This window comes from Ambystoma mexicanum, chromosome 1q (genome assembly GCF_040938575.1).
Source record: "Ambystoma mexicanum isolate Mex_15411 chromosome 1q, UKY_AmexF1_1, whole genome shotgun sequence".
Lineage (NCBI taxonomy): Eukaryota > Metazoa > Chordata > Amphibia > Caudata > Ambystomatidae > Ambystoma > Ambystoma mexicanum.
Window position 1 is genome coordinate 683,488,005 of NC_090922.1, and position 27,125 is coordinate 683,515,129.

Below are 27,125 nucleotides of genomic sequence, written 5' to 3' on the forward strand. Positions count from 1 at the left end.
ACATGCCCTGTCTCACACAGTAATGCTTGGACAGTTACCGCTCAACTCCAGACGGGCCTCCCTCTCAAGGATCTGGGCGTGGAGCGCTGGGCGTACGCGTTCCAGGACCCTCATCTGGATGGAACTCATGCGGCCCCGGCCCCCCTCCACGAGGCGCCGGGCCTTCACAAGGGTCCTGGACCTCAAGTCCTCCCAGCGCTTCTTGATCTTCAGGACGTCGCGGGTTGCCACCCCCTCCGCGTTGATGGCAACCACACAGTTGGCCCAGATCCTCTGCCATCCTTCCTTGCTGGCGCGGGACGATCCAAAGAGGGCATCATACTGCCCCAGGACATGCTCCACCAGGACACCAACTTCGGTGACAGTGAAGCTGGTGCCCCTCTGCCCCTCTGGCCTGGGGTTGCCACTGGTGCCAGATGTGGAAGTGCCCGACATGGCAACCCCAGAGGCAGGTGTGGGTGAGCAACTGGGTCCTGGGGCTGGGCTGTGGAGCGATGTAATCCCAGTCGGGAGTCTTCAGTTCCAGCAGGGGTGGACACAGCAACTGGACCCCTGCAGATGGCTGATGTGCAGGCACCAAATGGCAGGGCACGGTGGCAGCAGGCAGGCAGGCAGGCAGCAGCAGATGGCACGTGGGAGGCTGCTCGGGGCACTGGGGGGCAGTAACTCGGCCTTCTGAGCAGGAGCGTGGTCTTCCGTGTGTTTTCGTGTGGCCAGCTTGATACGGAGTGATTTGGCACGTGAAAATCCTGCACGTCAGCGTGAAATCCGAGGAAAGGCCCTTAGCGCGTAAGCGCGTCAGCACGCATACGCGATTCTATTGGACCAGAGTCCCTCAGCGCATAAGCGCGTCTGTGACGTGACCCACACGGGTGTTCCCCACTCAGCACGTGATGACGGGGCACACGTGGAAATACTGCACGTCAGAGTGTCATCGCGTGTAATTGGACAAAAGTGCGCGTACACGCGATTGGCCTATGTACGTGTATTTAATGGGTGCGCGGGCACTTACACACGCAAGTACGTCAGCGAACCTGTATCCCGTGGTGCGTGTGAATTTCCACACGCTATTGGACTGGGAACTGGATTCCAGGGGTGCGCGGGTCACACGCTCGCCTAGAACACGCGCAAAGCATAAATTTGCGCACTTTAACAATAACAAGCTCAGACGCCAGGATGAACATACCGTTCCTAGCAGCATTGGCAGTGGGCTACCAAAGGAGGAGGAGGAGGATAGTCAGGGCCAGAATATTCACACCCAGAACCAGCCTTTTCGGGATGCCTGATGACCAGGTGTATGGGAGGTACAGGTTTCCACCACACATTATACTGGACCTGGTGAGTGAGTGGGAGGATGACCTCACATCACCCACCCTGTGCTCCCAAGCACTCAGCCCCCTGGAGAAGGTCCTCAATGTACTGCACTTCTTAGCCACTGGATCATTTCAGCGGACAAGTGCCATAGTGGGTGGGGTGTCACAGGCCACCCAGTCACGCTGCCTACACCAGGTCTTGAACATCATGACTGCACGGCCATCAGTCCGCAGGCACATATACCTGCCCAGAACACCTGCAGAAAGGCATGCTGCCGCCCTGGATTTTTACAGTGTGGCACGATTCCCCAAAGTGCTAGGTGCCATAGACTGCACCCATGTGGCTCTACGTCCCCCCAGGGCATCTGAGCACATCTATAGGAACCGCAAGCACTGGCATTCCATCAACGTGCAGGTAGCATGTAATGCCAAGGGAATCATCACCTCAGTATATGCCAACTATCCCGGCTCCACCCACGACAGCTTCATTTACCGAATGTCCACCCTAAGCCGGGACCTAGAAGCTGGGCGGCATGGCGATACATGGCTGCTTGGTGAGTATGTATGCCACTGCACATGCATGCATGTTGGATACTGAGCAAGGTCACAACCCCACCAATGATACCAATCACCACCTCCACAGGGGACAGTGCCTACCCTCTCAGCCCCCACATGATGACGCCAATTCGGAACCCCACCACGCCACCCGAGGTAAGATATAACACAGCCCACATTACGACCCGGGGCATAGTGGAGCGCACATTCGGAGTGCTAAAGTCACACTTTCGCTCCCTTGACCGTTCTGGCGGCCAGCTGTTATACGCTCCCCCAGTAGTGTGCAGGATCATAGTGGCATCATGTGTCCTGCACAACGTTGCAACACGCCGGGGCCTGGCCGTGGACATGGTGGTGGCCCCACATCCCCAACCACATGCACAGCCGCTGCGCATGGGAGGGGAAAGGGCACGGGGGGGAGGCAGCCCGTACACAGCTAGTGGCTAATTACTTCACATAGAAATCACACCCCTGTGGAGTGCACACTGCCCTGGCACATTCCATCTGACACTCAATGATGACTCAACCTGACACTGATCCTGAATGTCTGGAGAATGAACCGTGAATACCATATCAGCCTGACATTGTTCACCTGGAAGTGTCATAATGTGTGCATCCCTACCCACACAGACACCACCAATGCAGTTTTGTGAAGTTACACATTCAAGCAGCTAAAATGATTACCCACTTGCAAAATGCAACAAGAGGACAGTGCCATGTCAGCCAACCCAACCCCAGCACCGCCACACGACACACCGCGCCATGTCATGCTAATTGCAGGTAAACAAAGTAATCCCACCAACATGACACTAGTCTCACTATGTACAGTGTCCCTATTAGAAACCTGCAACACCTGAAATGCTCACAGCAATGCCGGACCAACTACATACTTGAGCACGTAGTACCATTAACATGACATCACAATTGTTACATATTTGTAGTCTCACCACCTGGAAATGCCTGCACTCCCACCACTACCAACTGTGCAGTGTTGGCGCCATGTAGACTTGTAGGTGCACTGCTGCCAACATGGACACCATCTCCAGACTAGAGGTCCTTGTGTAGACATGAGGAAGGGACCTGCAAATTGGGAGGTAGACACAGAAGATGAGTTACACATCAATGCAACATGCAGCGTACAACACAACAGCAATATGCACTAGGAATGTATACACAGTATTGACTACAGACTGCCCACACAGCTCATGGGAGTCCAACGTCACTGTGTAATTCACTGTCACTTGGGCACACCCTTTGCAAGCCCATGGAAACGGGAAGCAGGAGGGGTGTGTGTGACTCAAACCCAAGCATCTGAACCAAATACATTACAAGCCTGCATGTGCCCAGCCACAATGCAGCGTATGCCCACAGGAACCACGGAAGCCAACAAATCGTCCCAAAAAAATAGGGAATAAAAGAAATAACAATAAAAATAAAAATAAGAAACAATCAAAAATGGCCATTGATGGGCCCGGGGGGGTTGGGGAGGCCACCCAGGAGGTCCGAGGACAGGATGCACACCAGAACCCACCTGCGTGGATCCTGGGAAAATAAAACACCTCCATGGGCTCATGGCCCACACGGCTACCCTGTTGTGGGAGTATCACTGCTGTCGCTATTATCACCCTGTGCAGCTGCATCCGGAGGTGGTTGCACTATGGGAGGCAGCCCACGCAAGGCCCTAGTCTGCTCCTCCATGGCTGCAAGCATGCGGGTGTGGTAGGTCTGGTTCTGGAGGATGAGTGTGCGGAGGTCCCCATGCAACAACTCACGGGATGCCCGGACCTCCGCCCTCGTTGCCTGCATCTCAGCTGAGAGCGTACGGGTGAGACGCTCCAGCTGCTGTTCTGTCCTTTGGTGTGTTGAAGCCTCAAGCTCAACAAGAGTCATCCTGAGGTGAAGGAGCTCCTGCCTCAGGGCTTCCCTGTGGCACTGGGACTCAATGGAGATGGCCTCCTGCAGAGTCGCCAGTGCCGCCCGCCTGTCCCTGTTGGACCCCAGCATGTCCTCCCTGTGTGACTGGCAGATGGAGTCGGTTGCCTGCTCTAGTCGCTCCATCAGCCTTTCTGGGGGGACAATGGAAGTGGCCACCCTATCCATGGCCTGAGCCATCATCTCGGATGATGCAGCCTGTTGGGTTGCCATACCGTAAATGGATTGCTCCCATGCGGTATTGCCGGGTGGCGTACGGCAACCACGTCGGCGGGCACCACACCTGTCTGGGGCAAGGCGAACTGCGCCTTGCTGTGCCGGCACTGCCTGAGGCTGCAGGACTGCATTCCCCCTCTGATCTGCTGGCCCAGGAACAGGATCAGATGTCGCGGAGTGTGACCCTGCATCCGTAACCACCAAAGGCGTAGCTGCCAACACTGACATCCCCATGGAGGGTTCTGACCCTGGTGCAGGTGGGTGAGACAGAACAGAATCCCTCCCTGGAACACTCACCTGCGACGGCACGTAGGTCTCATCCGAATCAACACCTGAGTACAGCTCGGGGGAGGTGCAGCCAGAGACACCCCTTGAGAGCACGACCTGCAGCACTTGTGGGTTCTCCCCCACCACCACACCACGTCCCTCACTGGTGGTTGGTTGGCCCTCGGACCCCTCCTGGGTCTGCACCATCTCCACAACCCCAGCAGTATCAGGTGCGTCTTCCCCTGCAAAGACATGAAAACAAAGAAATGGAAACAGGCATTAGCACCATGGCACACAATGAGGGCTGAGAAGCAAGAGAACCAGTACTTGATTGACACATGTCCCACATGACTAAAACCCTCCCATGCATGCACCCTCACTGCGTATGAAGTGCAGGCAAATGGCACACACTGATGACACCAAGATGGAAAATGAACACATTTTCTGCATGCTGCCTGGCAGTGGCATCACACATTGGCCTGTGATTGCCAGGTGAAACACACATGCCATCACACAGATGGCATGTACCATTGCTATTGAGTGAAGATGGAGAGGAGGGCAGCACCTATTCATTCAGTCCAGTTCCCGCAAGTAATTGCTTTTCTAATTCTAACAGGTCAGATTTTTCTCCTGGAGCTGCCAGTCTGAAATGGTCCAATTGCACAGGGACATGTGTGTACAAATGATATCCAGTTAACAAAGTCACTCCACTTCACCATTGCCATGTCAGACATGTGACTAGTGGACAGCGACATGGCTAGTAAAAGTGGGGGAATGCAAACAATCTGACTGAATGAACAGTGAAAAATAAACAACAATGTTGTGGCAAGGTGACACTTCAAGGGCAACTGGCGTGCAGTTGGGCTAGATGTCTACTGTTGGCAGAAGGGATACTGCTATGGCCAAATGCAGCTGCGCAGGAAGTATTGCATGAAGCACATGGCTGACCCATACGACTCAGGCGCACACACTCTCACCTGGCACACAAACAGAAGCCCTCACACACACACCATGCACATGGATGACACACACATGCATGTGCACTCACCGGACAATGCCTCGTAATCAGCCAGATCTCCCGCGCCTTGGATCTGTTCCTCCGTGACGTAGGTCCCAGCGACTGACTCATGTGGAGTGAGTTCCATGTCTACTACTGGAGACCCACCTCCAGTCACTAGAGTTGCGGCATGACTTGAGGCCAGCTTACTCTTTGCCCTGCGCTTTAGGTCATTCCAGCGCTTATAGCAATCATTGGCTGTGCGCCTCACGATTCCAAGGGCACTTACGATGTCCGCAACAGTCTGCCAGTGTGCCTGGCGTTGTGCAGGTGTGGTCTTGGATCCTGCAACAATGACCATCTCGTTGTCATTTCCGGACACATACTCGACAAGTGCATTCAGTTCGTCATCCGTGAAGCTGGGCTTCCTGGACGGGCCGGACTGTGTAGCCGTGTCTGGGGCATCAGCCTCTGCCGGACGAGCACTCTTCCTCTTCCGCTTGGAAGGTGGTGGTGATCCTGAGTGTCCTGCGCCGCTCTGGACACTAGGGGCAGGAGCCCTGGTGGACTCTGTATCAGGAGTGTGGGATTGCACACTCAGCATGGGAGTTGGTGCAGGCATTGGCTCTAGTGTGATGGTGTCAGGGGGAATGTCAGCAGCATGGACTAGGACCGACACTGTCCTGGCTGGGTGTGTGAGGGCTGGGGTGGATGGAGCCGCAGCTGCCCCTGCAGCCTCTCCACCCTGCCTCCTTGGTGCAGCAGATGACCTTGCTGCCCCAGATCCACGTGGCATGATGGCATCAACGTGCACCAGCGCACGTGTCGTAGCCCTGCTGACCTGGAAGTCAGCCATGGAGTCAGCCAGGTCTGGTGCCACAATGGGCTGGTCCAACAAGGGCTGAGCATGGATGGTGTCAGCCACATCAGCCTCAACGGGAGGGGGGGGGATTATGGGTGCCCGTGACTGGTCCTCCACACATGGGGGGACAGGCTCACCCTGCAAGTTACGACCACGTCCCCTACCGGATCCACCACGGCCACCACTTGTGGCTCTTCCACCTTTGCCACCCTTACGGAATCCTCGCCTCCCAGCCATGGCACTGATGTTAATGTGCGTATGGGAGTGGATGTAGACTATTGTCCTGGGCAATTGGGGGTCAAATGGGTTGGGTACCAGATGGTAATTGTACCCTAGTGCTCTAGCAAGGCTGATTGTAACCCCTGGGGAAAGATGAGGGGTCACGCAACGCACAGGAGGCCCAAAAAAGGGAGATGACGTGCACGCAACCCCTCCTAGACCACGTGTGCAGAAAGAAAAACCTGCACTACGCTGTGGCACCCAGTAACACAAGAATGAACGTATGCGTGTCACACGCAGCCTAGAATGACCTCTGAAGGGGTAGGCTACACACGGGGCAAGCACAGATGTTAGATGCGTGCGTGACTCACCGTCTGCCTGGTAAACGAGCGTGTAAAAGGAGCACGTTTGGTTGGCAACACCCCCGCCAAAAGAAGATTTGTACGCTGTCTGAGGAGACAGGACAACAGTAGAAGGGAACACTGTTTCAGGGAACAGGCCCAGGTAAACCAGTAAAAGAGTAAAAAGAGAAAAAGCTGTCAGAGGTAACAGGGAATACGAACTTGAAACGCCGTGAAGTAAATCGCGTGTGAAACGACAAGAAGTACAGAATTCACCCACTCGCTCTCCACGAAAAGCACGTACAAGGAAAACGTGTTCTACACGTACCTTTTATACAGGCCCACACGTCCAGTGTCACTTACGCGGCGTGTACGCGCTAGGGCCATTTCCACCAATTACATGCTTTGTCACTTCTGCGTGTAGGGCCATTTCCACCAATTACACGCTTTGTCTTACATGCTTTGTCACTTCTGCGTGTAGGGGCATTTCCACCAATTACACGCTTTGTCACTTCTGCGTGTAGGGCCATTTCCACCAATCACACGCTTTGTCACTTCTGGGTGTAGGGCCATTTCCACCAATCACACGCGATTACACTCTGACGTGCAGTCTTTCCACGTGTGCTCTGTCATCACGTGCTGTGTGGGAAACACCTGTGCGGGTCACGTCACAGACGCGCTTACGCGCTGAGGGCCTTTCCTTGCAGGATTTTCACGTGCCAAATCACTCTGTACCAAGCTGGCCACGCGTACGCACATGGAATACCACGCTCCTGGCCGGAAGGCCGAACTACTGCCCCCCAGAGCCCGAGCACGCTCCCACCTGCTGCTGCCTGACTGCCTGCTGCCCCTGCACTGCTGGGGGGTGGGGGTGGTGGGTGACATGAGTCGGGCATGAGTGGGGGCCTGGTGGGGGGAGCCCCTGGTGGCTGGGGGGTGGGGGTGGTGGGAGACATGAGTGGGGGCCTGGTGGAGGCTGCCCCTGCACTGCTGGGGGTGGGGGTGGTGGGAGACATGGGTGGGGGCCTGGTGGAGGCTGCCCCTGCACTGCTGGGGGGTGGGGGTGGTAGGAGACATGGGTGGGGGCCTGGTGGTGGGTGCCCCTGGTGGCTGGGGGTTGGGGGTGCAGGGGGACATGAGCAGGTGTGCAGGGTAGTCCCCTGTTTTGTGGGCTGCCTGCAGGGGCCGTGGAGGGTGCCCCTGCACTGCTGGGGGGTGGGGGTGGTGGTTGACATGGGTTGGGGCCTGCTGGCAGGTGCCCCACAGTGCTGGGGGGTGGGGGTGGTGGGAAACATGAGTCGGGCATGAGTGGGTGCCTGGTGGAGGCTGCCCCTGGTGGCTGGGGGGTGGGGGTGGTGGGAGACATGAGTGGGGGCCTGGTGGAGGCTGCCCCTGCACTGCTGGGGGGTGGGGGTGGCGGGAGACATGGGTGGGGGCCTGGTGGAGGCTGCCCCTGCACTGCTGGGGGGTGGGGGTGGTAGGACACATGGGTGGGGGCCTGGTGGTGGGTGCCCCTGGTGGCTGGGGGTTGGGGGTGCAGGGGGACATGAGCAGGTGTGCAGGGTAGTCCCCTGTTTTGTGGGCTGCCTGCAGGGGCCGTGGAGGGTGTACAGGGAACACCTGTGAGGACCCACCCAGCCTAATCGCGTGTGTAACTTCCCACGCACCCCTGTAATACACGTACCAAGCCAAATCGCGTGTGAGAATTCCCGCGCACCCCTGAAATACACGTACCCTGCTGAAATCGCGTGTAAAACTTCCCGCGCACCCCTGAAATGCATGCGCCCAGGCTATTCGCGTGTGGAACTTCCCGCGCACCCCTGAAATACACGCGCCCAGCCTATTCACGAGTGGAACTTCCCGCGCACCCCTGAAATACACGTAGCACGCTGGGAGACATGAGTGGGGGCCTGGTGGGGGGTGCCCCTGGTGGCGGGGGGGGTGGGGGTGATAGGGGACATGAGTGTGGGCCTGGTGGAGGATGCCCCTGCACTGCTGGGGGGTGGGGGTGGTGGGTGACATGGGTTGGGGCCTGCTGGCAGGTGCCCCACAGTGCTGGGGGGTGGGGGTGGTGGGAAACATGAGTCGGGCATGAGTGGGGGCCTGGTGGAGGCTGCCCCTGGTGGCTGGGGGGTGGGGGTGGTGGGAGACATGAGTGGGGGCCTGGTGGAGGCTGCCCCTGCACTGCTGGGGGGTGGGGGTAGTGGGATACATGGGTGGGGGCCTGGTGGAGGCTGCCCCTGGTGGCTGGGGGGTGGGGGTGGTGGGAGACATGAGTGGGGGCCTGGTGGAGGCTGCCCCTGCACTGCTGGGGGGTGGGGGTGGTAGGAGACATGGGTGGGGGCCTGGTGGTGGGTGCCCCTGGTGGCTGGAGGGTGGGGGTGCAGGGGGACATGAGCAGGTGTGCAGGGTAGTCCCCTGTTTTGTGGGCTGCCTGCAGGGGCCGTGGAGGGTGTACAGGGAACACCTGTGAGGACCCACCCAGCCTAATCGCGTGTGATAATTCCCACGCACCCCTGTAATACACGTACCCAGCAAAATGGCGTGTGATAATTCCCATGCACCCCTGTAATTCACGTACCCTGCCAAATCGCGTGTGATGATTCCCACGTACCCCTGTATTACACGTGCCCAGGCTAATCGCATGTAAGACTTCCCGCGTACCCCTGTAATACACGTTCCCTGGACAATCGCGTGTTGAACTTCCCGCGTACCCCTGTAATACACGTTCCCTGGACAATCGCGTGTTGAACTTCCCGCGTACCCCTGTAATACACGTTCCCTGGACTATCGCGTGTTGTACTTCCCGCGCACCCCTGAAACATGTACCCTGGCACCGTGGCTAATCGTGTGTATGACTTCACGCGTACCCCTGATATGCACGTTACCCGCTTTGCGTTCCTTGTTTGGCAGCCCTGTAAACTGGTCCAGGGTTAGCGCAGCCCTTTGCGATGATTTAGCGATTTTGATGGCTTTTCCTTGCGCGAGGGCGTTCTTGGGGGCGTTACTGCCGCTGCTGCAGGGTCACTGCGATACTCTGCGCCACGGCTGGTTTGGGAGCCTAAAATCCATGAATACGCTGTGCGCGGAAATCGGTTTTAGCGCACGTGCCTGGCGCAGACAATCGCACGCGGACACTCTGCGCCAGCCGCTTGCAACACTTTTCTGCGAAATTCTATGAATTACCCTGTTTATATTTTAAAAAACATGTTTTCTTTTGTGTAGGTGAAACCTCAACATTAAGAGAAGATTAGAAGATCACAAACAAGAACACATCATAAATTTTATAAGAATAATTTATCATAAAACCATAGTAAACATTCACCAAATGTACCTTTTTCACAAAAAACTAAAACACAAATGTATGTTAAACCTAAAAATTTAAAAATACATTACAAGGGATATATAGCCTTTTAATAAACAATGTATCCTTTGTTATTTATTTTCAGCAGGAAAACACAAAAATGAAAAGAAAGTGGTAAAAGAAAAAGAAAACATAAAGAAAAACACCACAAACATTCCTCAAAAAGGGACCACAAAAAATAAGAAAATAAAAGCACAGATATAACTAACCAACAGGAGGTTCAAATGAACATTCCCACCACTGACGACATTACAACTATACCAACTATTGTTAATACCAGAGAAGAGGTAGGTGAAAATGTATTTTTAAAATAACAACTTAGAACAGAAACAACATCATTTATTGCACTGGTTGAAATCTTACTATCTGTATCCACAAGTCCTTTAAAAAATGTAAAAGAAACCACAGAAAATAGTAATACACTTTTAAATACTCCCAATTTTACCACTGAGGCTACCTTTACCAAATCCCATGAATTCACCATGCAAAATACCTAAAGTTAACAAATTAAAATTACTAAAAACCACTCAAAATAAATTAAAATGTATTACTACAGTAAAAACATCACCTATCAAAATGCAAATACAGCCTTCCGTGCACCTACTCGTAGTTATACCACTGCTTTAATAATTGAAAGTGCTGTTACACCACAAAAACAAACATAACTTAAATAATAAACATACTACTATTCTAATATTTGAATATCCACAAAGCACCAAAAAAGAACACAAGTATATTCCCTATTACTACTGTGAGTACTACTGGTACTAGTAATATTTCAACCATGCAAATGTCTTTTATTGAACCAAAAAATGACACAGTAGCACTTTGACTACTTCAATTTCTAAAAATATAACTGCTGATAAAAACTAAAAGTAAAACAATGCCCCAATAGATACTGGTATAACGTCAGCAGAAAAGCAACTTAAAACTCCTTCACTTTTAATAAGACACCTTTTATTGCAATCAAAACATTAATGTCTCCCATTATCAAAGGAGGCTTTGGTCTCCCGAACTTTAGGAAATACTATGGAGCTGAGCAGCTGCGGATGATTACAGAATGGCTATCAAGGGATCAGTCCGAATTATGGGTGAAGATGGACAGGGTGGTGGCAAAGACGTCTCTAGAAGGAATATTTTGGACAGGTAGAGCCAATAGACCCCCGAATGCCAAACCTAGTGGTGTACTCTCCGGATGCATAGAGGTTTGGGATGCATTATTAACATAAGGGCTACTTTTGACAACACTACTCCTTTTACCCCCTTTTTTGGGAATCCTCAATTTTCTCCAGTAATGTAATAAGGAGCATTTCGTCAGTTGAGAAGGGTGGGATGTCTGAAGCTAAAGGATATGATGGTGGGCATGGAAATTAAAACGTTTGAGGATTGTAAACTAAGTTTTGGGATAGAGGAAAGAAAAAGGCTGTGTTACTTGCAACTTAGACACTGGCTTTCGAACCCTAATGTAAAAGTGTTGACTCTGTTTAAGAAATCTATTATGACTCAAACTGGCAAGAAAAGATATATTTCTTCCCTATATTTAATTCTAGCAGATGGGATCTCTATGATACAGTGGTCGTACATGAGGAGATGGGAGCGGTCATTAGTAGAAGAAATTCCAAGGGAACATTGGGAACACTTGTGGGGTAATGTGCCAAAACGGACCCACTCGATACAGTTAAAGGAAGCATGGTACAAAATCATGATGCAATGGAATAACACCCCAGACGCATTACATAACAATTACATAGGGGGGGTCTTGGGTTTGGGGGCAGGTGTGTAATGTTGTTGTATAAGTTGCAAAGTTTTATAAAATCAAAGTTAAAAAACCTGCTTCACTTTTAGATAGTAGTATTTCAAAAAGTAAATTAGTGTGTCCCACAAAACAAAAAAGGCTAATATATCTATTACTACTACTCCTTTAACTTATGTAAGGTAATGTAATTTGTTATTTGTATAGCGCCTTTATCCCATTGGTATGTCCTCAAAGTGCTGTGGGTGAACGCCCTTGGGGGACCATAGTCCAAGGTTTGAGAAAATTGATCAGAGTAGTTTAGAATGCATGAGTGCATTTTGGCCAAGGCAAAGTTGGGTAGGGGTGGCCAGGTCTGTACTAGCTACCCATATCAAGCTGGCAAGTGGATGAGTGCTTTGAAGTTTACAAGAGAGTGAGCAAGTTTAGTATAACCTTTATGTGTCCAGCTAGACTGAATTTTTGTTGTGGGGGCTAGCCGCGTTCTAATGGCAGCAATGTTGTGCGATGTGTCATTGGGATTGGTGTATGGTTGCAGATGCGCGCGGGTGGGTGGCCTTGCCTTTGACTATCTTCCATAAGCATATTGATATGTAGCAGGTTCTCTGACTGGCTTCTTGGTTTCATATGTGTGGCATGGACTCTCTTCTGTGTTCTGCTGGGGATTGTTAGAATATTCCTACCATCATTTGGGGCTTTCATGGAAGTTCTTTGCTGCCCCAGCGTACCTGAAGTGGTTGACTGGCTCAAAAGGGCAGTGTTTGTCAGGAAGGTGGGGGGAATAGTCATGTCTTGAGGGGATTCCGGAAGGACAGGTGGTCCTATATGTGTCGGATGAAGCAGAATTGAATTCCAGATGGTGGGGCTTGGACGGAGAAGGAAGATCCTCCTATTCGGTGGGGACCCCAAGGAGGAATGCAGTGCCTGAACATAGGTTTTTAGTTGGCTTGGTAGGGGGTGAAAGTATTTTAGGCCTGTCTTGTGGAGGGTTTGGTGAGTGATGCATATGGTCTTTAAAGCGGCCCATCACCCGAACGAGAGCCAGTGAAGGATATGGAGGGTGGGTGTGATGTGCTCTCTGGGGGTGAGGGAAAGGAGAAGCCTAGCTATGGAGTTCTGGACACTTTGGAGCTTTCTGAGTTGATAAGCAGGGGAACCCAGGTAGAGGGAGTTGGCATAGTCAGGCGCGAGAGGACAATGGACAAGAATGCAGTAACAATTTTATTGGGCTGTGCAAGTGTCAGGTCACTGTCCAAGGTGCATCCTAGGTTTTTATTTTATAGTGGATGCAGCGGGGGGCCTAAGGAAGAAGGCAGGGGGTCAGTTGGGGGAAGAGGACTGTCTTCCCACAGAGCATGATTTCTGTTTTTCCAGCATTGAGAAGGAGGTGGTTGGCCTCATCCAGTGATGAATGACTGTGAGGCAGGATACAAGGTCAGGGTCCGGGGTGGAGATGGACTAACAATGTTAGCAAATATGCAAAATAAACATGAGGAGATTTATTTTTGACATTTTTATAAAAATCAAACTATTGAATAAACTTCAATAAAAAAAGCAGTGCCACTGTATCTGTAAAAAAGGAAATTAACCTGTACCTTCTTCATTTTCTAAAACATATCAAGTTGCAGATTGTGCATCACTTCCAAATTTACCAAGTACAGATCCAGAGTATGCCTATTCTTTTTTTGGGCTGCTTAAAATGTGGAACAATAATTGCAGTATGAGATGGAGATGCAGCTGCTCATTCGCAAAATTAAAATACCATCAATTAAGAAATGCCCTTAAAAAGAAAAAAATGTATTAAAACAAATAAACACATTTTATTTTTTACAAAATAGTATACTTATAAAAATTATTAATTTTAAAGTTAAACTTGAATTGTCATGTGTATTTAAAAATATGGGTCATTGCAATTCAATAATAACTAATGTATTTCAACAAAGTATAAGTATATTAACAATAATAAATATAGTACAATAAAACATTTGTATATTATCAAAGTTTAAATTAAAATGATTATAAATCCAGCCACAAAAAACACAACAAACACAAATACATTGCATACCATTTTAAAATAATCAATCCATTAATATTAAAAATGCAAAAAACACATACTATAATTCAAAATGTTGCTTACTGCTGTACAGAACATTAACACTAACACCTTTTTACTAATTAAAAACTTTTAAAAGTACCAAAATAAATAAAAAAAAAATAAAAGTTAGTACAATGGAAGTCTCATTTTACATGGTGCATCACTTTCTGGTTATTTCATATTGATAACCAGAAACAAATTGATCAGGTTCATAACAATATTCCTATAAGAACTTGAAGAATGTTTAATTTTTATTTTTCAAAAACCTATGATCCAATGTTTTTAAAAAATGTATAATATTATAAAGAAAAAAGTAAACTAAAATTTGACTTTTTTAAAGTTCAATTTGTTATTTTCAATTGGACTCTTTTTAAAAGTTATTTTTTAATTTTCACATAAGGGACAGCTTTAAGTGGTGTTGTGGAGGTTATCCAAAAAAAAAATGTTCATTTACACAAATATCAATTATTTAAATGGTACACAACTGCATCAAAATAAAACAATTACAACAAACATTCATATATTTCAATTCAATACATTTAAATAGTATTTAAACATATTTTACAATTAGAAAAACAAAAGAAATTATTTGACTTTTTTAATCAAAAGAGTTAAGGTTAAACCAACAAAAACCTATTTAAATCAGATATCATGGTAACCTTAACACATACAAAAATCAAATAGTATTATACAATCAAAACAATTATATGCAAACAAACAAATCATCTATTCATAAAGTAAAAGCATTAAAAACCTAATTAAATGTACACCGTTAATAAATCATTAAACACTATAACATATTTTCATAATACAAAAATACTTCTAAATTAAAAACATATACATACATTTCATATGCAACACTTCTGTTTAAAAATAAATATTACCACATACATCATACATGAACAAGTCACTTTAACAGTTAAAGAAAATACTATATATACATAAACATTTCAATTTTCTAATTTACATAATAAAAAAGCACATTAAAAATGTATATAATTTAGTAACAATAAACATAACATCAAATGCAACACACAGTATACATAAACATAAAACATGCACTGAACTACAAAAACAATTACAATATAATGAACACTATTTACATACATGCATTAAAAATATCATAGATATATAAGCAACTTATACAATTTATAAACTTAGTAACATTTAAATTCTAATACTCATATTTTACATGAACACAAATACAAACATCTACTTTCTTCTAAGAAATAATGACTAACTAATGAAAAATGGATGCAGCCCAAATGTAATAGACATTAAAAACATGAAGCAATAAAAATGGTTTCACATTTTTATCAACCAGAAACTTCACCTTCACTGTAAAAAGTGGTACGACCCAAGCAAACTATTACAAAACAAAAACAAGATGACTTAAGGTTACCATGATATTTGATTTAAATACATATATTTTTTTAATATATACAATATATACATATATTTCTCTTTTATATATCTTTTGACAGATAATTAGTAGTACTCGGTTTAGCTAAGTGAATTCCTGAGAAACATAGTTGCGCGTAAATTTGACCTACATTCAGGAGGATCACAGATGGAGAGTCACTGTTTGGACCAGCTGAGAACAAGCAGGCACAAACATCACCTGGTTGGATCCTGGTCTTGTAAGGTAATCAAATGACATTTTATTGGATTGCAATCACCAACAATAACCAAGTTGGATAACACTCCTAAATGGTGACAAAGTTTTAAAAAGTATACACATTTAAACTAACCAATAGGAAACAAATTACATTTCCCAGTTTGTGACATCATTGTAACCATTTTAGAGTACTGATTCTACCAATTACAAACATTTAACTGAACGTTCTCCCTAAATTACTCAGCATCATTCAGTGTTATTAGTTCCAAAACAAAATGTTTGACGACTGCCCCCATGTGGGTAAAAATTGTACGCATTTAGCAATTTCATTCTTAGTACATTTTCTCTGATAACCATATTAGATTGTAAAAGGTATGTAAAAAAGAAGGTGGAAAACTTTACAATTGAGAAATAAATCAATCAATAATACATTAACAAAATGCATTCCCTATTAACATATGGGGACCCATTGCAATGTACATGACTCCCCAACAATAATTATATAATTTAAAACATGTATGAATATGATATAAATGCAGATAAAACACATTGTAAGATGACCCATTCCAAAAAATAAATAAATATATCATGCTACAAACAAAAACAGGTGATATCCTTCACGCATGTTAGGATCATTTAGCATTTTAGTTTTGAAATGAATAATTCACCTGGAGTCCAATTGCCTCAACGTTAGCGCACTGTTAACTCTGCGTACATTGCCTTTCACATAACACATGGTTGTGTATTTTAAGCCTGTGGATCATTATTTTGAAATTCATTAAACTGTTGTGCCACTAGATCATTTTTATAAATGTTCTTAATAGCTCTTATGTGCTCATGTACACTGATTGTCATTTGTAAAATTGTATTCTCTATATACATTTTCTTATAGGGACATATAAGGCAATATACAACAAAATCTGAACTACAATTACAAGAATTCACAAATATAATGACGCCAATCTTGTTTACAACCTCATTATTGTATGGCTTGATCCCATATGGGGATATGCTGCATCTGCTGCACTTGAAACAAAAAAAAAAAAATTACCATCACCCTTATCACATTGGATAAATATGTTGGTTAATTGCTATTTCAAATTGCTACGACAAAGTTATTTAATAAAGTATATATTTTAGAATTTACTTTTGTGGCCCATATCTCATAACAAAAGCATGTTTTACAATTACTCTTTTTTAAACATGTTCTTTTTATTTTAAAAAGTAATATCAATACAATAAATGTAAAATGAGTATATTACATTGAATGAGGAGAAGGGGATGGGAGAGGTAAAATCTCAACAGAAATATTATTAATACAAATTATTAAATGCATCCCATATACTTCATAGTAATCAATTTTGTCTTTTGCTTGGAAATAAACTTTTTTTGTTGTCGATAGTAAGATCAAACTATTTACCCTGATAATAAGGTCTTGTACTATTTTTCCACAATCTTAGTATTTGTTTTTTTGCAACAGTTAAAACTCTATATAACCATTTTTCTTAAAAGTATTCAAGCCCAGAACTTCAGCTATTTGACCTAATACAAAAGAGATGCAGGATCCAGGAAAGGAAAAATGTAAAATTGTATCCACTCTATCTAATACTTTGTTTTATAAGGTTTCTACAGAACCAAAACATGTAAATGGTTGCTCCGCCAGCAGATTTACAAGACCAGAAATTATCTGTTGACATCAGTTTACACAACATTTTCCATGGTGACCAGTATAAGTATCTTTTGTTGTGTGTATTTGAAGTCTAAATCCACCATCCAGTGTGATAGTCTCGAACAAATTTGTTTCCACTTTTTCTCTGAGATGGTCTGCTTCAGGTCACTTTCCCAAATTCTTTTGCCTTTTGAAAATAAATTGTCAGAATTATGGGTTGCGATGATTCTAAATATGGTTGATGCTGATAACAGAGCCAATTTTGACAACCTATACATTCCTTGTGCCTCATGGAAATGTGCTTTTAGTATTCCAAAAAGGATATTTAATAAGTCTTGTAATTGTCTATATCGTGGAATTTCTTGAGTACTTCGTTGATATTTAAATTTGAGAAAACTAAAATCCAAAAGTTTGTTTTCTTCCAAAACCTGATCTAGAGTCCGGATCCCTGCTCTCCTCCAATGCATCCATTAAATCATACTTTTATTAATCATTAATGCAGGGTTCTCTCAAAGACAAAATTCTCTTGATAAAAGAAACCTTTCTCCCCTTAGTGCATTATTGTCTTTTGACACTTTATCACATGTTTAATTGTTGGTGGATTTGTAGACACTTGACACTTTAAACTTATTATACATACATCCATAATGCACAATTTAATGGGATAAATACATGTTTTCCCTATTTCTACACAATTTGGATTTGGTTTGGAATTGGCTGCTATCCAGTGTTGAGAGACAGATGAATACGCCATACATAACTATGGCCCCTGCCTGGCCCAATATTGTAAAGGTGAGAAACATTATTCTTTAAGCCAACCACACTGACCGTATCCCAGGCAGGTACAGCAGGGGATGAATACGATGTAAGCTGAAGATGGCGAGAATAACTAAAAACTGATCATAGAATCACGCAAATGTATCCATTAGACATGAAGCAAATATGCACTCACCATCCAGAAAATGCACTAGGTCAAATATGCATTAGTACATGGAGAATATTAACATTGCAACCATAAAGACATGAAGAATACAAGCATAAGCAACAAATAAGCTTAATGCAACATGAGCGACATGGAAGTATAGCTTATTACCATAGAAATGTAATAGAAATGGACAGCCATCTGTTCCAAAATGGAAGATACATCACGCTTCTAAGTAAATTAAAGGCCTCAAGGATTCATGAGAATTCAAAATGCTGAAATAACAAATAAAGATCCTTGTAGAGAGCAGACAGTAGCTCATAGCCTGAGCCAAGGTTACCAAGAAATTAGGGAGGGCCCGAACGCCACAGAGAAGGCACACGATAAGTATTCCCAGGACACAAATGGAATACTCCCAAGTCTGAAAAAGTACAACCAGCCATTGTCAGCCAAGTGCAGGATAACTATAAGTCAGGAGACCCTATGAAGACTAAGCTCAAGGGAGTCCCCAGAGGTAGAAGAGACTATAAAACAAATATCAATATTAGCTAAAATACTCATAAATGTTTGGTGAATTAATTCTAAACACGGTCCTCTCACACATGACACATAATTGATGAACACTGTCAATTAATTATTATGAAACGTAGAAAGGACACCTGCCTCACTCCTTACACATATTCTCAGACACAAGGCATCGCACAAGGTTAACTACAAAGGTGATCACACTGGCTCATGGCCTAGAGATGAGGAATGGTGTTTTCTTTAAATGAATACAATCAGCCCATGGATCTCTCTACCTTTACTCCCATTTGGCTCATGTCTTGATGACCTGTCAGTTGTCCAAGGTTGGTCAGGATAAAGTCAACCAATCAAAACCCCTGATGACAAGCTGCCCATTACGTATTGCGTCAACCAAAGAAATATCGTAATAATGATGTGTTTTTGTTGTTATCAATTTACAGGTGGTCTTGGGAGGAGCCATCAGTTCACTATCACTAATAAGATCTTTTAGCGATATCAATGAATTAGTCTTTGTAATTATCCACCAAAGAAAAATTTCTTATAGGATAAAGGAATTCACTATATGGAATATGTTCAGTATCAGTATTATTCAGTTGATGTGCTAAAAGTGCATGCAGAATTGAAATGGCAGAGCTTTCCTTCCTAATCATAGTGATTGTCAAGATTATTATTTACAAAGCAGACATGTATATCAAGGAAATCAAATTGGTTGTGGATAACATTTGAAGTGAGTTAAGAATTAAATGGATTATTGCTAAGGAATCTCACAGAATTAGTAATGAGTTCATTACGTACCTTCCAAATAAGGTAGAGAACATTGATACAGCTTAGATATTGTATCTTTTCAGATATATTGTAACTTTTTAGATCTTCCCCTTTGCATGACAAACTTGGATCTTCTCCCAGAAATCCATTATAATGTTGGCAAAATCCAGGGCACATTTTGTCCCCATTGCTGTTGCTCTCCCCTGATGGAAGTACACGTTTTTAAAAATAAATTGTGAGTACGAATACTATCCATCATTTTTATCAGCATGTTAGTATGTTCTCAAAAGGTGGATGACCTGTCTCTCAACAAAACTTGTACAGTCTATACACCATCACTATATCAGGTAGATGCAGACATTGAGGTTACATCCAGATTGACCAACACAAAGGGCCTCATCAGGGGTTGGGCGGAGCAGTAAAAATGTGCTGATAACATTATTACCACTGTATTACCGCTCAACCCAATCCCAAGTTCGGGGGAGTGTCAGAGCACTCATCCCCAGCTCTGAGCTGGGGTGAATGCACTGACTCTGCGCCCATTTTTCGGCATAATTACTGTGGCGCAATTAGCACCACAGTAATTGTGCTGAAAATTCCCCATAGAGTCCTATGGACTAAAAATAAATGGGGATTTACCGCCGTACCGCAACTTGTGATCTGGCGCTAATAGTGGTGGACCAAGTTGCGGTAATGCTAATTGCGCTGGCCGGTATGTCGGCAGAATTACTGCCGGGATACCGCCCAACTCGTGATGAGGCCCAAAATCCTTTTCAAAGAGCTGAATCACATAAGGTTGTAAAAAGTAATCAACATAACTGGAAAGTGTCCCTTTCCAATGAAGCTAACAATAGAACTTCCAGGTGGGTTCACAATAGCAATGTGTTGACTTTTAGTCAGAAATAAAGAATGAAAACAGTTGATGACTTTTTCTGCAGAAGTTCGATTCATCCTTGCAAATAATGTTTTTTGGTCAGCATCTCTCCAATTGTTCAATCAAAACCATATCAATTGGAATTTGTAAGGCTTTAGCGCCATCCTTTAACACAATGGCTCATTTTCTTTAATTTGCCATACAATTTATCCATCACTGGCGCCGGCATGCATTTTCATTTTGGCACAAATGTTAGTAATGCCTATGGAGTCTGCCAGCTTTCTGCACCATGGGGATCCATTGTAAATGCTGCCTGCCATAAGTACATGGTAGGCAGCATTTCCTCTATGTGCACAGCAGAGTGCAAAAGGAGAGGGCAAAAGGTGGCATACAAGCTTTCATGGCACCTTTTGCACTCCACCGTGCAAATCACAAACATTTGGAGTCGGGCGCTATTCACGTCAAAGTGTTGACGTAATGCCTTCCTGCACCCAAATTACGGGGTCTGACAAAATGAGCTCCTTATTGTCTTGCCACCCATCTGTGCTTCACAACAGCTGTGTTCCTTTAATTTAGCTTGTTTGCCAGAGTGTAAAGAGTCACCAGGGTAGTATCATTCAAGGATGGTAGCCAGCTACAAAGGGGCAAACATGTCATCATTTCTAAATTTGGGATAAAGGACAGAACTGAATTAGATTATCTATAGTCATCCAGCCTAAATATTGTCAAGCTAAAGCAATATGATCTGATTTCCACAACAAAAAATAGTAAGATTTTGTATAGGCTGTAATGTATATACTGTTTGTTTGCTAATGCCTAAAGAAACTGAAACACAACATTGTAACCTAGACGTTGACATTGCTCGTCACAGCCACAGTCAGCTAACATTGAGGCAATTGGAACTCAGATTATTTCAAAACTAAAACACTGAATGATCCTAACATGAGTGAAGGATAGCCCCTGTTCTTGTAAAAGGATTTCTAGCAACAGAGTGCATTGATTTCCATTTTTAAATGTTACCATTATTAGATATGTATTTATTGGAAGGGGTCATGTTCCAATGTGATATATACTAAATGCACCAGGTGATGTAGACTCAGCAGAGTACATATTCTCATAATGTTGTATATGTGTGAGCTAACTATCTTTATTACTGAGTCTACCCAGGGGCAAATAATAGTTGCTTATCAAGCAAAACACCTACGTTCCTAATGGAATCAATTGGAACTGCGGTTCCGCCAGATGTTCCGACCAGTGAAAAGGAAGGGTCCCTGAATTTAGGCAACTCAGGAGCAGAACCTCTATTTTAGCACAATTTGAACAAAACCAGCATCCAGCACTGCCCTATACCCAGTTATTCACCTCCAACTGCTGATTCTCTGAAATCCCCATAGAGATCTAGCAGAATGTGGGTATCATCATCAGGGAGAGATGAACGCTGCAGCACTTCACAAGTGACCAAAATGGCAAATTAAATGTGATAGAGCAATGTAAACCAATGGGTTTGTTCCCTCTCTCTAACAAAACAAACAAGCCCATTCTAAAGCTTGGCTTTTAATGTGCCAATGTTCTATTATTCAGTGCTTCTTTGACAAATTAGCTGCCATGTAATCCTGCCATTATAAAGTCTCCAAATCACTGAGGAGATACCTTCAAACCTGGAGATAAATCCATCATTCATTGTATTTCAGACCACTCTTCACATTCAAACGTACATTGACACTTAACATGTCAAAGTTATCTGATGATCCCTAATAGGGTGAAACCAGGTATGTGGTTGTCCTGGCAGCATTGCAAATGTCTGTCTTGGGTTGATCAAGCTATGTATAAAGTAGCACTGCCCTCTTAGACAAGGACAATTTCTGGAGAATAAGGTTTGCATTTGAGCTAATTTGCATACCCACACTACCTTGCTGTTGTGGCTCAGAACTGGAGGTGAACTTCCAGTGATGGCTAATAGGTGGTTCTGTGGAATTTGTGACTTCGCTCAAATGGACTTTCCTACTTTCACATTTCAGGCCTTTTTAAACCCACCATTGTTAAAGGGACGTTATGGTTAAGTTGCACTAATAAACACCTATGAAATTAACTGAAAAAAGTTTGGTAAATGGATGTTATGGTTAAGTTACACTAGTAACAACTATGAAATTCAATGAAAACACTTAGTTAAAGGGACGTTCTGGTTACAAGTAAAACCAAAAACCTGTGGAATTCACCAGTTATGGTAAGCTAAGCAATCGTGCACTATTAAGACTAACACCCAGGACATGAAAGATGACTTTGCAAATGTCATTGATAACATCATTGATGACATCACATATTAAATTAATTTTAATAAACAGTCCTTACAAGGGGTTGAGTTTATAATGTTGGAAACAAGATGTTAGGGGTGATTGGGAGAACTATCACAAACTACCTAATGTATTAAAGAATGTACTCATGTGAACAAATCATTATAATCTAGGTTGTTGTTAGAAGAGGAACCTAATCATAGATAAATATAGGCATGCACCATAGGAGTTCTATATTTTGTATCTGGTAATTTCCAATAGTAAAATAATAAATGCTACTTTATGACACTTTTGACTAATGTTAAACATGGAATAAATATGTAACAATTGGAAAAGTTACATATAAAAAGCACAATCCATACAAATTAGAGACACATACAGGGAAACTAAAGTAAGGAAGAAAGAAACAACATCACCAAAAAATGACAATAACATTAGAGTTAATCATGTACACAAATTAATTGTGTGTTTGAGGCGTGTTTTTTGGCCCATATATGTGCACTATGAGCTCAGGTTAAAGTCTAAGGAAAGTACTTTTGAACATATAAAACGGTAAATGTGTAGATATGTAGACTTTTGGAAATTCTCATTGTCAGTAAAAACAAAAAACGATACTAATCATGTCTGTAAACAAAAACAAGTGGTCCAGATATGTGATGTCATTGGTGATGTCATCAATGACATGTGTGATGTTATGTTTCATGTCCTGGGTGTTAGTCTTAGCAGTGCACGGTGGTGGCACGAGTTATGGTTGATTAGCTTACCATCGTTGGTGAATTAATGTGTTTTCATTACATTTCATAGGTTTTGTGCAACTTAACCATAACATCCCTTTAACAAAGGTTTTTCAGTGAATTGCATACGTGTTTACCAGTGCACCCTTAATTTCCTACAACTTACTAATATCATACTTACCCCAATATTGCAACATTTGTGTCCAGTTTCACCTTAAAACTTACACATCATTTTTAACACTTATCTACACTTTTTGCAACTTTTTTTGTATTTGTTGATTGGTCACGAACGTCTCACGACATTGCAGACTTTTTCGGACAGTGTCATGTGACTATGTGCCCGTTTGCGGCATTATGACGTGTTCCCAAACATGTCCGCACTTCACGAATGGGTCAGTGGTTCGGAACTGCCTTTTCTCCTGATCTAGGAACTTTCAAGCTCAAAATGCACCTTTGCACAGCTCCTACACCCATTCTTACTCATTATCCATTAACAATCTAGCACAGAGCGCATACTTGAAACAAAATGATGCAGGCAGGCAGCCAATCAGGTCCACAGTGCATTTGGGCCATCCTTCTCCATCCAGACACTCACAACAAGGAATGTGTATTGGGACAAGCACCCAGCCATTCAGCAATCCACACTGCATTCATACCAGTTTCAGGCAGAGCTGTCTCATTCATTGTGGCACATACCAGAAACTAGACACCCATAACATGAAATGTATATTGGTCACAATTACATTCACCCAGGTACCACCCCAAGTGTGTACCCACAACATACAGTCGCTGGGAAGGCTCCAGCCAGTCTGGCCTGGACCTCCCCACAATATCATATATGGGCCTTCCACCCAACAGCCAGTTAGGGGAGGGGACAGAGTCAGGGCTTCCCAGGACTTTGGAAAAACAAGGTAACAGGCAATATAAAGCAAGAGGCCACAGGAGCCATCTTGTCTCCTATCAGGAATCAACTGATTCCAATGGCAGGGCCTGGGTATCCCAAAATGGAGGATACTCAGCACACCTGTCAAATTCAGCATGGAGCTGCCACCAGCCCATACCCTGCTCTGTGGGCCACACACAAGTGCCCAAAACATATTTTAGGGGTGCAGGGTTGTACACCCACCCATGCATGCCATAAAGGTATCCAAAGGGTCTGTTCACCATAAACAAAAAGAGGAAGAGCTGCACTTCCAGGATTCCCACATGGACTCCTCTGCAGAAAATAACACAGAACACACATGATGAAAGGAGTACAGGACAAGGATATGGAGGCCCTGTCACTGCAATGCATTTCCAGCATCACAGTGACAACCCAGCATGCACTGTTGTAGTGATGTATGCCGATCATGAATCAATGGTCACGTGGCATCCTTTTGATGTGTGTAGCACCTCAATGAGCACCATGAGCTCCGCTGCTTGTGCTGAGTAGTGCATGGGTAGTCTTTTCATAACTAATGTTTCATATTCTCCTCCTTTGAAGTGCACTACTGCTGCGCCCGTATGTCTTTGTCCTGTGTCCTGGTCAATTGTCTCTGAACTGTCAACAAAAAGTACCTCTCCCTCCTCTAGTGGACTGCCCTTTGCTTTGAGTGTGTCATCCTCTACACTTTCATATGTGGCCCAGTCGTGTTGCTGTAAGTCCTTGTCTGTGCACACTTCCATTAGGAACATGGCTTGATTTACTGTTTTGCATCGCACTTCATGAATATCTGGGCTTGAAATAATAATCTTCTATTCCAGTGCTCTCTGGATTGTCAGGCTAGACTTCGATCTTTCCAAGATCGCAAATACTGAACACTCCAAGTACAACGTTACTGAGCATCCCATTACAATTGTGGAGCTTTTTTCAATGGTGAAGGCCTCTGCGGTGCGCGCTTGTTCGCATGCGAACTGCCCTTGCACAACTGAATCTAGTGTACTGCTGTAGTAGGCCAGAGGCTTGTGGCCCATTGTGCTTTTCTGAGTTAGTACGGCAGTCGTAAGTGTGCCATTTGAATGCGAGAATATATACAATTATTGCATGTAATCTGTGGTGGCAAGAACTCGAGCTGGGGAAATCACTTCCTTCAAATTGTTAACATTTTGTTCCATGACTGCTGCCTATTCTAGTTTGTGGTTTGCTTTCTGTGCTTCCTTGACACCCTGTATGAGCAGTCTCATCTTTGCAGCATAGTCCAGAATCCATGCCCTGCAGTAATTACCCAACCCCAGGAATTTGTGCATGTCTTTTACTGTAACAGGTTTAGGCGTGCCCCGCACAGACGCTGCCCTGTCTGATTTTATTCTTTTGCTGCTTGCCGAGATTAGCTGTCCTAAGTTGAGCACTTCAAGTTGGCAGAATTGAAGTTTGGCATTGTCAACCTTGTACCCCTTGTGGGCCATGAGTTGTTGAAGGGTAATCGAGACCTTACCACAATTTTGCTGTCTGTCACTGGAAACTAGTAAATCGTCCACGTACCGCATTATTGTGCTGGGCATATGAATGTTGCCTAATTCTTGGTGTAATAGTCTGTTGAATATGCTTGGGCTCTCACAATACCCTTGTGTAAAAGTAGATATACCTTGCATTATAATGTTGCCTAAGCACATAAACATTGAACCACCCCATCACGGTTCCCGAAAACGCCATCTTGGCTGCTTTGCTCACATTCTTGAGTTTTCATTCTGAACGTGGTGAAAACTCAAGCAGTCACCACGTCGGAAACATCCCTAAAACATTACCCCACACCGGAATGCTAAATTTACTGAGCACGCTGAACTCTGCAACAGAGAACCTTGAAGCACTGGTACGAACATAGCTAATCTGTAAATGAGGTGCCATTCTGTCTTCCTTGACTGTCTTGTTTTCCGTAGCTAATTGTGAACATGCAATCCAGAAAATTAAAGCGAAGCATGATTCACTGCATATTCTGTTTCTAGGATGATCAAACTACTGAGTATACATGCAGACTGACCTTTTAGCCTAGCACAAACATAGATAAAGTAGCACAAGGAATGTTTCCTTGTACTGAAGAACACAATATCCTCCTACACTCATCTTTGTTTTGCTTCCCAGACAGTAAATTGTCTGTCGGATGACATGGAGTGTTCGATCACATGTTGCTATGGTGAATTAGCAAGTTCATAGGTCTGTTGGTCACAAGTCATTATCACGTGATGAGCTAGCCCAAATCTGTCATGGTATTGTAAAGATGTATAAAACACCTGTACGCCCACATGTTTTGGCTCACTTTTCCTATGCTTGTATGCCATGCATTTGTAAAAGTCAGACCACACCTGAGTGTGAATAAACTGTTGTACATACCGTTTTTCCTCGTGACTGGTGTGTCTTCATTGTTTTACAGTAGACTCCTATTTTCGGATTAACAGAATGGCACCCGGAACGTGGGCTCTTACGACCAAGACCCATCGATTGGCGAGGAGGGAGTGGACATACTGAGAACTGAGTATCGGGGCTCCAGCATATCTTGAGACGCGACTCCTCAGCAGACTGCTACTTGCGATCTCCGGACACCACGCTTTGCCTAGCGGCAAGAGACTCGGACTAGAGGCTTTTTAGGAAGACGGCCAGCCACAACAAGGTTTGAATTGATGATGGGAGATCTCTCTTTGGAATCAGGTGAGTCTGTTTCAACCTGACAGTGCTCTGCCTGATGTTGATTTGACTTTGATACATATTTGCATGCGTTCAAATATTGGCCTGGTAGAACTGCTTGTAAGGGAAGACAATTGAATGATTTGGAAAATAATAAACCAGCACCACTGCCAGGGTCACTGACGTATGATATTTTCATTAAATATGGTATAGGT